General features: G+C 41.8%; 3 protein-coding genes across 6 annotated transcripts in view; all 3 read left to right on the top strand.

Moving 5' to 3' along the window:
- The window catches only part of LOC129631964 (zinc finger protein 345), a 76,569-nt gene that overhangs the window by 45,746 nt on the left and 16,097 nt on the right, over positions 1-14,726 (top strand). The window contains exons 1-2 of one of the 3 annotated variants that reach the window (XM_055553337.1): positions 12,938-12,957; positions 14,020-14,092. The exons of 1 other annotated variant lie outside the window; for it this stretch is intronic. The gene's annotated coding sequence lies outside the window, so the exon portion shown is untranslated. Of the gene's footprint in view, positions 1-12,937; positions 12,958-13,175; positions 13,243-14,019; positions 14,093-14,726 lie in introns of those variants that run through there. One more of the 3 variants, XM_055553336.1, reaches the window with a different exon arrangement.
- Positions 12,828-14,726, top strand: part of LOC129631957 (zinc finger protein 569) — a 159,090-nt gene continuing 157,191 nt past the window's right edge. The window contains exons 1-2 of one of the 2 annotated variants that reach the window (XM_055553316.1): positions 12,828-12,957; positions 14,020-14,092. The gene's annotated coding sequence lies outside the window, so the exon portion shown is untranslated. Of the gene's footprint in view, positions 12,958-13,185; positions 13,243-14,019; positions 14,093-14,726 lie in introns of those variants that run through there. The other variant, XM_055553314.1, reaches the window with a different exon arrangement.
- Positions 13,194-14,726, top strand: part of LOC129631970 (zinc finger protein 571-like) — a 38,444-nt gene continuing 36,911 nt past the window's right edge. Inside the window, exons 1-2 of the mRNA XM_055553365.1 lie at positions 13,194-13,242; positions 14,020-14,092. The gene's annotated coding sequence lies outside the window, so the exon portion shown is untranslated. The remainder of the gene's footprint in view (positions 13,243-14,019; positions 14,093-14,726) is intronic.

Raw genomic sequence — 14,726 nt, 5'->3', positions numbered from 1 at the left:
AGTCAAAAAATGGGTAGAAGATCTAAAGAGACATTTTCTCAAAGAAGACTTAAGAAATATTCATTCTTATGAGGAGTAGACCACACTGAATTAGAGTTTCTGTAAGCAGAAATGCTATGAAAAGGAGGTGACTGATGGTGCAGGTAGTAAAAAGAGGCATGGAGATGACACAGGGATTCAAGGTGGAAAAATTCAAAATACATAGGCTGTATTCTTTTATTTTTTAAGCAGCTTGCTGCTGCTGCTGCTGCTAAGTCGCTTCAGTCATGTCCGACTCTGTGCAACCCCAGAGACGGCAGCCCACCAGGCTCCCCTGTCCCTGGGATTCTCCAAGCAAGAACACTGGAGTGGGTTGCCATTTCCTTCTCCAGTGCACGAAAATGAAAAGTGAAAGTGAAGTCGCTCAGTCCTGTCTGACTCTTCACAACCCCATGGACTGCAGCCTACCAGGCTCTTCCGTCCATGGGATTTTCCAGGCTAGAGTACTGGAGTGGGTTGCCCACTTAACTGATATAAAATCCATATACCCTACAATTAACACATTTAAAGTAAGCAGTTCAGTGTTTTGTTTTTTGTTTTTTTTTTTTTTAGCAAATTAACATATGTGCAACCACCGCAAGTCAATTTCAGAATATTTTCATCACCTCAAAAAGAAATCCTGTGTCCTTCAGCTGTTACATTAATTTATTTTTGGATGTTCAGATAACCTTGCATATATGGGATATATTCCACTCAATCATGTTGTATAATTCATTTTATACATTGCTGAATTTGGTTTATTAGTATTTTGTTGAGGATTTTTGTATCATATTTATACGAGATAGGCTTTGCTTGGTTTTGGAATCAGGGTAATGCTAGCTTCACTGAACTGGGAGCTTGATGATATTTTTTAATTTCAGCAAAGAAGACACTGTTGTGTCTGATAGTAGGAATCTTCCTGATACTAGGAATCTTCCTGAACCAGGTTAGGTCGTAAACAGCAAAGAAGGCCTGACTATTCAGAGGGGCTAGCTTTTAAAGAAACTATCTCCTACTGCAGAAACAGAGGAAGGAACTCTTGAGCAGAACCTCTGCCCCATTCATCTTTTCATAGGAAAGTGCCAGTGACAAATATACCAAAAAAAAAAAAAAAATCACATTCCAAAAACAAAATTAGAAACACTGTGTCCAAAAACATAGTTAGATAAAAGTTTGAAGAGTGCTCCAATTCCCTATGTATAAAGAAAACTCACTAAAAATTTCAGAGAAGATTAAAATTATTACCCAACATTTCAATATGAATTTTAAGAATTTATGGTACAATCACAGCTCAGAAGCAAGACTACATGCACTAATGGTACAATGGTTTCAGGAAAGAGGAGGAAGTGATAGGCAGACCACATATGAAAGCTAGTAGAATTCAAGAATGAAAGAGAATATTAGGCAAAACCACTTCAGACTTGAAAAATAAACTACAAAGAGCAAAAGGTATGACAAACACTACAGAAAGTGCAGCATGGAACAAGAGATAGAAACATTAGCAAATGGAACAAAATGAAACAGAAACAACTATAGAAAGAAAAAAATAAAAGTCAGAGTGGTTCAACTTGCAGAGCCACATGTAAATCAACGCAGTTAGAACACACCCCTACACCACACACAAAATAAATCGAAAATGGCTTAAAGACTTAAATATAAGACAAGACAACATAAAACTCCTAGAAGAGAACATAGGCAAAACATGCTCTGACATAAAGCATTCCAATGTTTTCTTAGGTCAGTCCCCCAAGACAATAGAAACAAAAGCAAAAATAAACAAATGAGACCTAATCAAACTTATATGTTTTTGCACAGCAAGGAAACCATAAACAAAACAAAAAGACAACCTACAGACTGGGAGAAAGTATTTGCAAATGATGCAACCAACAAAGGCTTAATTTCCAAAATATACAAACAGTTCATACAATTCAATAACAACAACAAAGAAAACCAATCCAATCGAAAAATGGGCAGATGATCTAAATGACATTTCTTCAAAGAAGACACAGGCACATGAATAGATGCTCATCATCACTAATTAATTAGAGATGCAAATCAAAACTATAATGAGGTATCACCTCACATCTGCCAGGATGCACGTGCACATGCTCTGTCGCTTCGGACTCTTTGTGACCCCATGGACTATAGCCCACCAGGCTCCCCTGTCCTTGGGATTTTCCAAGCAAGAACATTAGAGTGGCTTGCCATTTCCTTCTTCAGGGCATCTTCCTGATGCTGGGATTGAACTTACGTCTCCAGTGTCTCCTGCACTGGCAGGCAGATTCTTTACCACTGAGCCACCTGGGAAGCCCCCTAGTTGGAATAGCCACAAATAATAAATCCTGGAGAGGGTGTGGAGAAAGAAAGTCCCTTTTACACTCTTGGTGGGAATGTAAACTGGTGCAGCCACTATGGAAAACAGAATGGAAATTCCTCAAAGAACTAAAAATAGAGTTGCCATATGATCCTGCAATCCCAATCCAGGGCATATATCCAAACAGAATTATAATTTGAAAAGATACATATCCCTGCCCCCCATTCATAGCTGCACTATTTACAATTGCCAAGACATGGGAAAAAATGCAAGTGTCCATCAACAGATGAATAGATAAAGAAGATGTGGTACATATATATATACAATGGAATACTACCCAGCCATTTCAAGAATGAAAAAATGCCATTTGCAAAGACATGGATGGACCTAGACATTATCATACTAAGTGAAGTAAGTCAGAAATAGAAAGACAAATACTATGTGGTATCACGTATATGTGGAATCTAAAATATGACACAAAAGAATGTATCTAACAAAATAGAAACAGACTCACAGACATAAAGAATAGACTTGTAGTTGCCAAGGTGGGGGCGGGGGGTGTGTGTGGGGGAGGGTAGGAGAGAATTGGGAGTTTGGGATTAGCAGATGTAAACTATTATATATATAGGATGGATGAACAAGGACCTACTGCATAGCAGAGGGAACTATATTCAATATCCGATGATATGCCATGATGGGAAAGAATGTAAAAAAGAATATATGTATAACTGAGTCACTTTGCTGTACAACAGAAATTAACACAGCACTGGAAATCATCTACACTTTAATCAAATTAATTAAAAAAAAGAGAAGTGATCCAACTTGCAACTAAGCAGAGCCTCTAGAGATGGAATACAAATCAAAGGAGAGAATTAAGATTTCTTAACATGGTACAGAGAGCACAAACCACAAAGGGAAAAAATAATTCAGATTATATATTTTTCAGACTATATTTTAAAAAGTAATTTCTCAGAAAAGGAGTGAAAATGGACTGGGAGATATTATTTGCAATACACACAGCTGATGAGGATTCATATCTGAACTACAGAACCCCAAATAAAGAGCTCCTAGGATTCATTATGATATTTGGCATAACTAATACAATTTTGTAAAGTTTAAAAATAAAATAAAATAAAAAAAAATAACAATAAAAATATATAAATTACCTATTAAAAAAAAAAAAAGAATTAACAGTAAAAAGGCAGACAAGTTCCCCAAAACTTGAACAGACACTCCACAAAGGAAGGCCAAAGGACTTAAACAGGCATTTGCCAAACGAAGATATCCTTTGGGAAGGATATGGTCAAGAGACATTAAAACAAAAGCACTCAACTTCATGAGTCATAAGTTAAGAAAACCACAACGCAATACCACTCTGCATATATATCCACCATATTGGCAAAAATTTTACAGTCTGACAATACCACGTGTTAATGAGAGAGTGAAGCAACTGAAACTTGCATAAACTGTTGATTGGAGTACTGATTTTGTGCATTTTGGAAAACGGACTGTATCTGCTTAAGCAGATTCACGTACCCTATGATCCAGCAAGTTTCTCTAGAAATAGACCTAAGAAACAAATACATATGAACAGAGAATGACAAGTGGAAGAATGCTTCTAGCATCATTATTCATGAAAGTCCAAATCTGGAAACAGGCCAAATGTCAACCAACTGTATAACAACTGTTGAATGGACAAATATAGTTGGTATATTCATGCACTGGAATACCAGTGCATTTAGCAAGGCAAACAGTAAGCTAAATTTACATGAAACAATATGAATGAATCTCACAAACATAATGTTGAACAAAGAAGTCAACACAAAAGGCTCTATACTGTATGACTCCATGTATATATATGTTCAAAAACAGACAAAACTGATGTATGGTGGTTACTTTCGGGAATCTACTGACTGAACAGGAGCACAACAGGGGCTTCTGGAATGCCGGCAATGGTTTATTTCTTGATCTGCATGCTTATTACATGGGTGTTCCCTTTGTGGTGATTCAAGGCGTACCATTTTGGTTTTATTGGTTGTTTGCATCACTGTGTATACACTTGTCTATATATATGATAAACTTCAATAAAAGATTTACTTTATAAATTATGATGAAATATATACAAGGCAAATGCAAACAAACAAAATAACCAAGGGCTATGATCTCGAGGATGCTAAAATATTAAAGTTTACAATTCACAATAAACATATAATAATTATGAATATATATCAACTAATAGTGGAACTTTCATAAAGCAGAAGTTACAGGTTGATGCAAGATAAAATTTCACTGATAATTAATTTCATTGATAATTCATATTAAAATTAATTTTAATATATTTTTCTCAATTTAAGATAAATCAAGTGCAAAACAAATACCTACAGACTGATCATATATTAGATCACAAAGACAAATTCATTAAATTTCAATATCATAATGCAGCAAAACAGTACATTACAAGAGTGGGCCTATGTGCTTTACCTAAAGTCCTAAATTTTATCAATAAGAGTTGAGTTCCTCTCTTGACACATGGCTCAAACCCTTCCATGACGCTGAGTCTAAGAAACTATACCACTATATTAGTTTTCTACTGCTGCTGCTGCTGCTGCTGCTAAGTCGCTTCAGTCGTGTCCGACTCTGTGCGACCGCATAGACGGGAGCCCACCAGGCTCCACCGTCCCTGGGATTCTCCAGGCAAGAGCACTGGAGTGGGTTGCCATTCACTTTAGTTTTCTACTACTGAGTAACAAACAATCATAAATGCAGCGGCTTAAAACAATCAAACTTAATCACCCTACAGTTAGATAGAAGTCTGCCATGGTTCTCACTCGGCTAAGTAAAAAGAGCAAGGTGTTGGCAAGGCTGTGTTCCTTTCTGTAGGCTCTAGGGGAGAATTAATTTCCTTAGGTTTTCCAGTTCCAGAAGGCAATGGCACCCCACTCCAGTACTCTTGCCTGGTAAATTCCATGGACAGAGGGGCCTGGTGGGCTGCAGTCCATGGGGTCGCTAGGAGTCGGACATGACTGAGTGACTTCACTTTCACTTTTCACTTTCATGCATTGGAGAAGGAAATGGCAACCCACTCCAGTGTCCAAATGCAACCCACTCCCCCGTTCCTGGAGAATCCCAGGGACGGGGGAGCCTGGTGGGCTGCCGTCTATGGGGTCGCACAGTCGGACATGACTGAAGCGACTTAGCAGCAGCAGCAGCAGAGGCCACCAACACTCCTGGGCTTGAGGCTAACTTCCTTGATCTAACCAGCAACTTTGTATCTCTCTAAGCATTCTTCTGTGATCACATCTCCCTGCAACTCTAAATTCAGCTGGAAAAAGTCCACTGACTTTAAGGATCCAAGTGATTAGTTTGGGCCCAAAGGGATAGTCTAGGATAATCTCCCCACTTCAAAATCCTTAATTTAATCCCACTTGCAAAGTTCCTTTTGCCTTGTAATTAACATATTCATAGGTGCCCAGGGTCTGGACAGGGACATTACAGGGACATCTTTGCAGGGACATTATTCTGCCTACTCCAACCATTCTTAAATGTTCCATCCTTGACTTTCCTCTTTTCAAGGGAATACTCAAAAGTCCACCTCATTCTACCCCAATACTACCTCTCCAACACAGCTGTGAATCCAATCAGAATAAGCATCAGTATTCCCTGTACCCATGTTTATGCCCATCATATTGTAATAAGCCCTAGGCTCCTTGGTGATCTCTCTTTACAGATATTATATTCCCCATCAGTTGGACGTCCCATTTTCTCATCCCTCAATTCCTGAGACTTTCCAGTATGCCCTCTGGAATTCAGAGTAACAAACCCCTCTTTTATCTTCAACCACTTCCCTGAACAATCCTTTCACCTTTCTGGGTCTAAGAGAAACATGGCTTTCTCCAGAGGACTCCTGTAGCCCTCTCAATGTTTTCCACCCCCAACAGCCTCTTGCCACTGGGACCTGAAGTGGGGCAGGTGTTCTCCTTGCTCTTATTACTTTCAGACTTTCTCCTCCACAAACGCTCTACCTTTGAATTTCATGCCAAGAGACCATACATAACTCCCATAACAGCCATACTGTTGTTGACATCTACCAAGTACAGGGTATTTCTTTCCCTTTGTTTTTTCAAAACTTGAGCTCATGGCTTACCCTGTACAATGCTATTTGTTCAGTTGCTAATTGTGATTTGTTGTTCAGTGGACTCTTTTGCCACCCCAGGGCCTGCAGCCCGCCAGGCTCTTCTGTCCACGGGATTTTTCAGGCTAGAATACTGAAGTGGGTTACCATTTTCTTCTCCAGGGGATCTTCCCAACCCAGGGATCCAACTCGTGTCTCTTGCATTGGCAAGAGGATTGTTTACCACTGAGCTACCCAGGGGAGCCCATAGGCTACTACCCTTCTTTTATTCTTGCAATTTCAGAACACCTACAGATGAGCCTGGCTTACTCCTTTACCAGTACAACCACTTTTCCTTCTCTCATGGCTCATTCCCCCTACCATACTGATAGGTTGTTATTTCTCCCTCCTCAGCAGCTGTTCCATTTCTTTACTCATATTTACAGAAAAACTCTTCGAATACGTGGTCTACAGTCTCCCATTCCTCTCGCCTCATTTTACCGTATCCTACTCCAATCCAAGCAGCCCCCACAGAAACTACTCCCCACACCTTCACGAAAGACTGTGAAGGTGACTAAACGCAATGCTGAATTCCTTGTCTCTGGCCCCACAGCTGCTGCCACATTTACCACCTTTACACACACGTTCACGACTTGGTGATACAGTCACAATCATACATGTGCACAATCACATCTAAAAGGTCCATTACAATCACATACAGCTCTCGTCCCCATGGCACTATACACACACATCCCTCCACGGTACCCATACCTTGCTCCTGCACCAATTTCACACAAGCACCCAAGGTTCGCTGCCAGGATCCCTCGCGCGCACGGATACACACACGCAACTTCCCACCATCGTCCCTCCCACATCCCATTGCTGGTAAAGCCTCAAACTCTGAAAACTTTAGCCCCTCACTGCCCTCCCCCGCGGCCTGGGCCTCTCAGGGTTCACTCCGCTCCCAGGTCTTAGACTCACCCGACTTTAAGGTTCCCTCAAGCTGTGGATATTCCTCAGAGACTCGCGGGCTATCCCTCCTATGGTCCTGAACCGGCGAGTGTGCGGACAGAATGTTGCCTCCGGTATGGTGGACACTGGGAAATGTAGTCCGGAGCCTGGACAAACTTTTAAAAGCCCAGAGGTCTCAAATCACAGACCTTGGTCTTGGACCTTATCCCTTTGCTCGGCAGAGACCATCGGCCTCACATTGCCTCATATCTGTGGCAAAGCGTCAACCAGTTCCAGGCCGCGTCTAGAACCCAAGTTTCAACTTAGGACTCCACGCAGCTCTTCCTCCACAAACTGGTACCCCTCTGTGGGAACTAGGACAAGCCCAAGCGATCTTTCGACAGAAAGTAGCCGTGAACGCGATGCCCCCTGGGAAATGTAGTCCAGAGCTGTGGAAATACGTTTGGAAGGAGGGTATAATTCTCATCACAAGCTCGCCTCCTGGGCATCTGACACATCGGTTGGCAGAAAGGTCCTGAGTCTCGGCCTGGATGGGAGGACACTTCTTATCCCACAATCCCTGGCTTGAGGGTTGGATGAAGGGGAGGATTTATGGGGCACCACTGGAAAAGGTCAGTTTTCATTCCAATCCCAAAGAAAAGTGAAAGTGAAGTTGCTCAGTCATGTCCAACTCTTGTGACCCTATGGCCTGTAGCATACCAGGCTTCTCAGTCCACGGGATTTTCCAGGCAAGAATACTGGAGTGGGTTACCATTTCCTTCTCCAGGAGATCTTCCCAACCCAGGGATTGAACCCGGGTCGCCCACATTGTAGGAATGCGCTTTACTGTCTGAGCCACCAGGGAAGGCAATGGCAGAGAGTGCTCAAACTACCACACAATTGCACTCATCTCACACGCTAGTAAAGTAATGCTCAAAACTCTCCAAGCCAGGCTTCAGCAGTTTGTGAACTGTGAACTTCCAGATGTTCAAGCTGGTTTTAGAAAAGGCAGAGGAACCAGAGATCAAATTGCCAACATCTGCTGGATCATGGAAAAAGCAAGAGAGTTCCAGAAAAACATCTATTTCTTCTTTATTGACTATGCCAAAGCCTTTGACTGTGTGAATCACAATAAACTGGAAAATTCTTCAAGAGATGGGAATACCAGACCACCTGATCTGCTTCTTGAGAAACCTATATGCAGGTCAGGAAGCAACAGTTAGAACTAGACATGGAACAACAGACTGGTTCCAAATAGGAAAAGGAGTACGTCAAGGCTGTATATTGCCACCCTACTTATTTAACTTCTATGCAGAGTACATCATGAGAAACCCTGGGCTGGATGAAGCACAAGCTGGAATCAAGATTGCCAGCAGAAATATCAATAACCTCAGATATGCAGATGACACCACCCTTATGGCAGAAAGTGAAGAGGAACTAAAAAGCCTCTTGATGAAAGTGAAAGAGGAGAGTGAAAAAGTTGGCTTAAAGCTCAACATTCAGAAAACTAAGATCATGGCATCTGGTCCCATCACTTCATGGGAAATAGATGGGGAAACAGTAGAAACAGTGGCTGACTTTATTTTGGGGGGCTCCAAAATCACTGCAGATGGTGATTGCAGCCATGAAATTAAAAAACTCTTACTCCTTGGAAGGAAAGTTATGACCAACCTAGATAGCATATTAAAAAGCAGAGATATTACTTTGCCAACAAAGGTTCGTCTAGTCAAGGCTATGGTTTTTCAAGTGGTCATGTATGGATGTGAGAGTTGGACTGTGAAGAAAGCTGAACACCAAAGAATTGATGCTTTTGAACTGTAGTGTTGGAGAAGACTCTTGAGAGGCCCTTGGACTGCAAGGAGATCCAACCAGTCCATCCTAAAGGAGACCAGTCCTGGGTGTTCATTGGAAGGACTGATGCTGAGGCTGAAATGCCAATACTTTGGCCACCTCATGAGAAGAGTTGACTCATTGGAAAAGACCCTGATGTTGGGGGGGATTGGGGGCAGGAGGAGAAGGGGACGACAGAGGATGAGATGGCTGGATGGCATCACTGACTCGATGCACATGAGTTTGGGTGAACTCCAGGAGTTGGTGATGGACAGACAGGGAGGCCTGGCATGCTGCAATTCATGGGGTCGCAAATAGTCGGACACAACTGAGTGACTGAACTGAATTGAACTGGGGCGAGGGGGGAGGAGTGTCCCCTGTCTGAGAAGACATGGGAGCACCTCCTCCAGTATCCTTTACAACAGCAAACACTTAACCTTGTTCCAATTACACTTAAAGTGGTTTAAATTAATTTTCATGGTTACATTAGTATTTTGTAAATATTATTCATGTCTGAGCTATTATTTTTGCTGAAAATAATACTTGCCAGCTGTTTTTCACTTGCATCCTTTTTTATGAGATTATAATTTTTTTAATTTTTAATTTGAGGTTAATTCCTTCACAATGTTGTTGGTTTGTGCTGTACAACATGAATCAGCCGTAAGTATGCATGTGTCCCCTCCCTCTTGAACTGTGCTTATCATTTAGATGTATGTCTAAACTTTCTGATGGAGGAGTAATTCTTTCAATATTTTCAAAATCATCAGGTAATCTTTAAATATTTTAATTGTGAAATCGAAAATACCTGAAGAAAAGTACATAGAATGTGTAAGTTCAGGGTAACGTCATACAAGTGGAGAATCTTGGTATGTTGGTAACCTTGTTGGTACATCAAGGAGAAATGCCCACCCCCTGTGATCATTTCTGACCCCAAGACACCAACTGACCACTGTCTTGTTAATATAATAATACCTTGATTTGTCACTTATCTATCTTTGAAATTTACATAAATACAATGAAATTGTATGAATTTGCTTAGTTGTTAAAACTCCTAACCAGATTAACTCAAAACTCCACACTAAAGGCTTTACAGAAGGAAATATATGCCAATTCAGGTATAAAAATTATTTTCCTCAGTTTCTATGGCGTTGCCAGACTCCAAGATTAACCCTCCCTCCAAGGTTCAAGGATTCACTGGGAGAACTCCAGCAAAACAATACAAAGCAAAATCAGCAAAAAGAAAAGGTGCACTGGGCAAACCAGGAAAAACCAGCCCCATGTTTCCAAGGATCCTTTCCCAGTGGAGTCACAAAGGCCATTCATTCCCCAGGAACGAGTTGTGACAGTACATGTGAAATGGTAACAACCAGGGGAGCTCGTTAGAAACTCAGTATCTAGTATTTTCATTGGGGCCTGGCTGTATAGGCAGGCTCTGCCTGGCACATACCAGAATTTCAGACTCTCAGAAGGAAAGCAAGTATTTAGCATAAACTATATTGTTTGAACAAACATTGTAGACATACTGAGCCATTCTTATCAATTAGGATAATGGTAATCTTCTCAAAATCTTAAGTTCTAGCTGTAAATCAAGAGCCAAACTTCAATCAGGCCTTTAAAGGATAAGTTTTCTCAACTCTGCTATGTTAACCTTTTCCTGCATACTACTGTCCTAAACAAATGGCTTTCAACAGCATCAAAAAACTACAAAGTATGTAAAAAGCCAAGAAAAATCAAGGCATTCCCAAAACACAAGGCAAAAATCAGGAATACTTCAGGTGTTCTTAGGTTGTTGCTGCTTAACTTCAGTCTCTGCCTCTTTCCTCATAATGGCCTTTTTCTATGTCTTCTCATCTTCTGTTTATTGTAAGTGGGTTTAAGTCACATCCACCTAGATATCCTTATCTTAATTACATCTGTAAAGACCCCCCCTTTTTTTTTTCCCAAATAAGGTCACATTCACAGGTCTTGGGAGTTAGGATGTGGACATATCTCTAGCATGCCACCACTTAATCCCAAAAAACCTGTTACTATATTTAGTTTTATCTTAATAGATTTCCATAGAATTCTCATCTTGCCTTACTGATCTCAGAAGTTTAGCAGAGCAAAGACCAATGACCTACCCACTAAAACTTGTTCATTCTAGTTTTATCTCAGTAAATGACAATTCTGGCTTCTTGATCTAAACATATGTGGATTGGCCTAGGTTCATCTTTTTCTCTCATTTCCCGCATCAAATCTATTACCCAATCCATTTAGCTCTATCTTCAAAATGTATCTAGAATCCAACTAGTTCTCATAACTACCACTGCTATCACCCTAGACTGAGTCACCATTATCTCTTATCTGGATTATTCCACCAGCCCATTGGCTAGTTTCCCTGCTTCTTTTTTTTGTCCCCCTACACCCTACTCTCTACTCAGCACTCCAAATGATTTCTTTTAAATATAAGATCATGTCACTCTTCTGTTCAAAACCCACTATTGCTTTTACATCTCACTAAGACTAACCAAACTTCATAAAATATTCTCCATAATCAGTCTTCTCATTAGCTGTTTCACCTCATTTACTATCTCCACGTTGTCACAGTGTCCTAGTTGCTGCTCACTAATATACCAGGCTTATGGCTTGTTGTTGTTCTTCATCACTCAGTCGTGTCCGACTCTTTGCAACCCCATGAACAGCAGCAGCCTGTCAGGCTTCCCTGTCCTTCACTATCTCCCAAAGTTTACTCAAATGTCCATTGAGAGGCTTATGTTTAACCCACAGCATTTATGTTTAGTTGTTTTCTCTGCTTAGTGCTCTTTATCCAAATATCTTCAAATGTCACTACTTCTGTTTTTGATCAAATATCTCCATTTGAAGAGGAAATGAGGCTGAGAGGATTCAAATTTTTCCACTATCTCAGCCACCCATACAGTGACCCACAATCATGAGATCTCTCTCTCTCACACACACACACATACACACACACACTTACTCCCAACCACACAAGCCCACAATATGACTCTCTATCTTCACAAAACCACTCATAATCTTGATGCTACCTCTCCCTCACCGCATGCAGTCTCTCTTTCATTCAACTAACCCCTAAATGTAGTCACACTCGCAATCTCATCATGGTCTTACACTGGGACCCTCCTTTGCCCACTCTCTCATGTGTCTGGACTTGTGAATTTCTCCCCTTTAAACTCCCGAGGCTGCTTTGGTCCCAGACACTCATGTTGCACATTGTGGAACCCGCATTGTGGGTTCTCTCTTCTGGCTCCCTAACACGTTCCTCAGCAGCTTGTCTCAAGGGCATCTGAGCGCTCCCAGATCAAAGCGTAACCCTGAGCAGCCTCCTGTGCATTTAGCTGAGGCCAGGCCCCACAGAGCCTAGGGAACGCAGTTTACCTTGGCCGAGTCCGTCCCGCCGTTGGCGAAGTCCTGGACTACATTTCCCGGGACGCCGTGGGGCTCACTATGTTGCAGGGTGAGTGCCAAAACCTGCGAGAGCCGCAACAGAAACTTGAGGCTGGGCTGTGTCGAAGAAAAGTTGCACCAAACAAGTTAAACACATAAGGAAAACGTTATTAAAGACTATTGCAATAAGGAAGAGAGATTTACCTCAACTTGGTATATAACAGTCGCTCGGGTTTTATAGCCAGTGGGCAGGGTGATGGAGTCAGTGGAGTCAGCTTGACTAAAGTGTGCTTATGGAATCCTTGTCAGCTGAGACTCGCGGAAGCCTCAGGTGCGCTGTCAGGTCCAGCTTCCTCGCCACGGGGAACTCAGGATGAATTGGAGATAGCTTTTAGCAGCCTCTCTCTCGCTCTCCCTCTGTCTGGACTACATCTCCCAGAGGCCTCTAGGCTTGGTGCTCCCTCCCGCGAGAAGCCGACCTTCTCCTGAGGAGTGGGCGGGTTTTTCTGGCGGGTAGGGGCAAACAGCCTCTGGGTGCTGTGGGAGCTGCTGGGCTCTTCTATTTGTTTCAAGTACAGTGGAGCGGTGCTGACCAGACAGACCTGAGGAATCGTAGGTGAGATGGGTTGGAGCTGGGCGTGTCTGGAACCTCCGGCCTCTACGGGAGCCAGCCAGCTGGGAAGGGGAGATTGTGAGGGGTGTGTGTCTTATTGTGATTGTGTCTCTGTGTCTGTGTGACCCTGTACCAAACTGTAAAGGCGGGGAGGCGGGCTTGATTTGCAGTTATAATGGTGCATGTGTGATGGAGTTTAACTTTGTGACCGGGTGTGGCACTTTTTGTGAGTGTGAAGTTCTTTGACTGCGTTTGCAAAGCTGTGTATCCACTTTGTGTGTGCGTGTTTCTGAACATTTGCTGAGCGGTGGGCGTTGGGTGGCTTAACTGAGATTTCTATTTCCCCTTGGGGGTGTGTTTGTGATATTGTTGGTGGGTAGGGTGCGTCTGAATTTGTTGTCACTGTGTCCCCATGATGGGTGTCAATGGGAATGCGAGTACCTGGGGGTGCCTTTGACTGCGATCGTGACTGACTGTCCCCAGAGTGTATATGATTGAGTGGCCCTCTGGGGTGCCTGAGTGCCCCGTGGTATGAGTGAGTTTCTATGATTATGTATCCATATAGCACTGTTGGTGTGGGGCGCCTTTGTCTGTGTCTTTGTGACTCCAGGGCTCTGTTCCCAGGAGTTGCAGCCCAGGGGCAGAGTCTGCCCAGAACTGCAAATGACCCTGCGCTTCTGTCATGCTGGTATTGAGCAGGACGCTAATATCTCTAGATGGTAGATTGACTTGGACTCACAGAAGAACCTAATTTTTCCTGACTCCTTTCTCCCTTCCCAGCTCTGCTCTACTTGCACAGTCTTCCAGAATGAAGTAAAGAATGCCTGTTGACCATCCACAAGGCACCTCCAAGGTAGCTTATCATTTCCCCTTGTTTCCCGAAATTCTTTATTTTTTTTCTCGAAATTCTCTTTTCTTTGTCAAGATATGACTTGCTTTGCTTCTCTTGAAAATTTCTTGCCTGTCAGGTGACCTGATCCATGGAATTTTTTTCCTTTGAGAAATGTGATTTGCTCTAAACCCCAATCCACACACATGACTTTCTCTTCCTAATTTGTCAAATGATTTAATTTTTCTTTAAGCTGTCTTAAAAAACCTTTTTTATTATAAAAGTGAAATTATCTTTAATTACAAACATACAGCTATCCTCAATGAAGAAAATTAAATTTCCAGTTAAAACCAATGCTACCTTTTTGATAGTTTCTCCCTAGTATGTTTTATGTACACATATAAAATGTGGTTTTAAAAATTGAATTTATTCAGTATTTACCATTTGTAGTATACATTTTAACATAAAATTATATTTAAGTATTGAGAGGGTAACAGGCAGGAAGGCTAGGATCCCCCAAGCGGAGGAAATAGACTGCAAATGTCAGACCTTTTTTTTCCTTCTCTATACAAAATTAAAAGGATGTTTCTTTTAAAATTCTGTGTTGCCATGACACCTGTTTCCACCTGAACTTAACTTTTCTCAAACCTTGAGCTAA

This window comes from Bubalus kerabau, chromosome 17 (genome assembly GCF_029407905.1).
Source record: "Bubalus kerabau isolate K-KA32 ecotype Philippines breed swamp buffalo chromosome 17, PCC_UOA_SB_1v2, whole genome shotgun sequence".
NCBI classification, from domain to species: domain Eukaryota; kingdom Metazoa; phylum Chordata; class Mammalia; order Artiodactyla; family Bovidae; genus Bubalus; species Bubalus kerabau.
The sequence above is the reverse complement of the archived record's forward strand: the minus strand, read 5'-3'. Positions and strand labels throughout refer to the sequence as shown.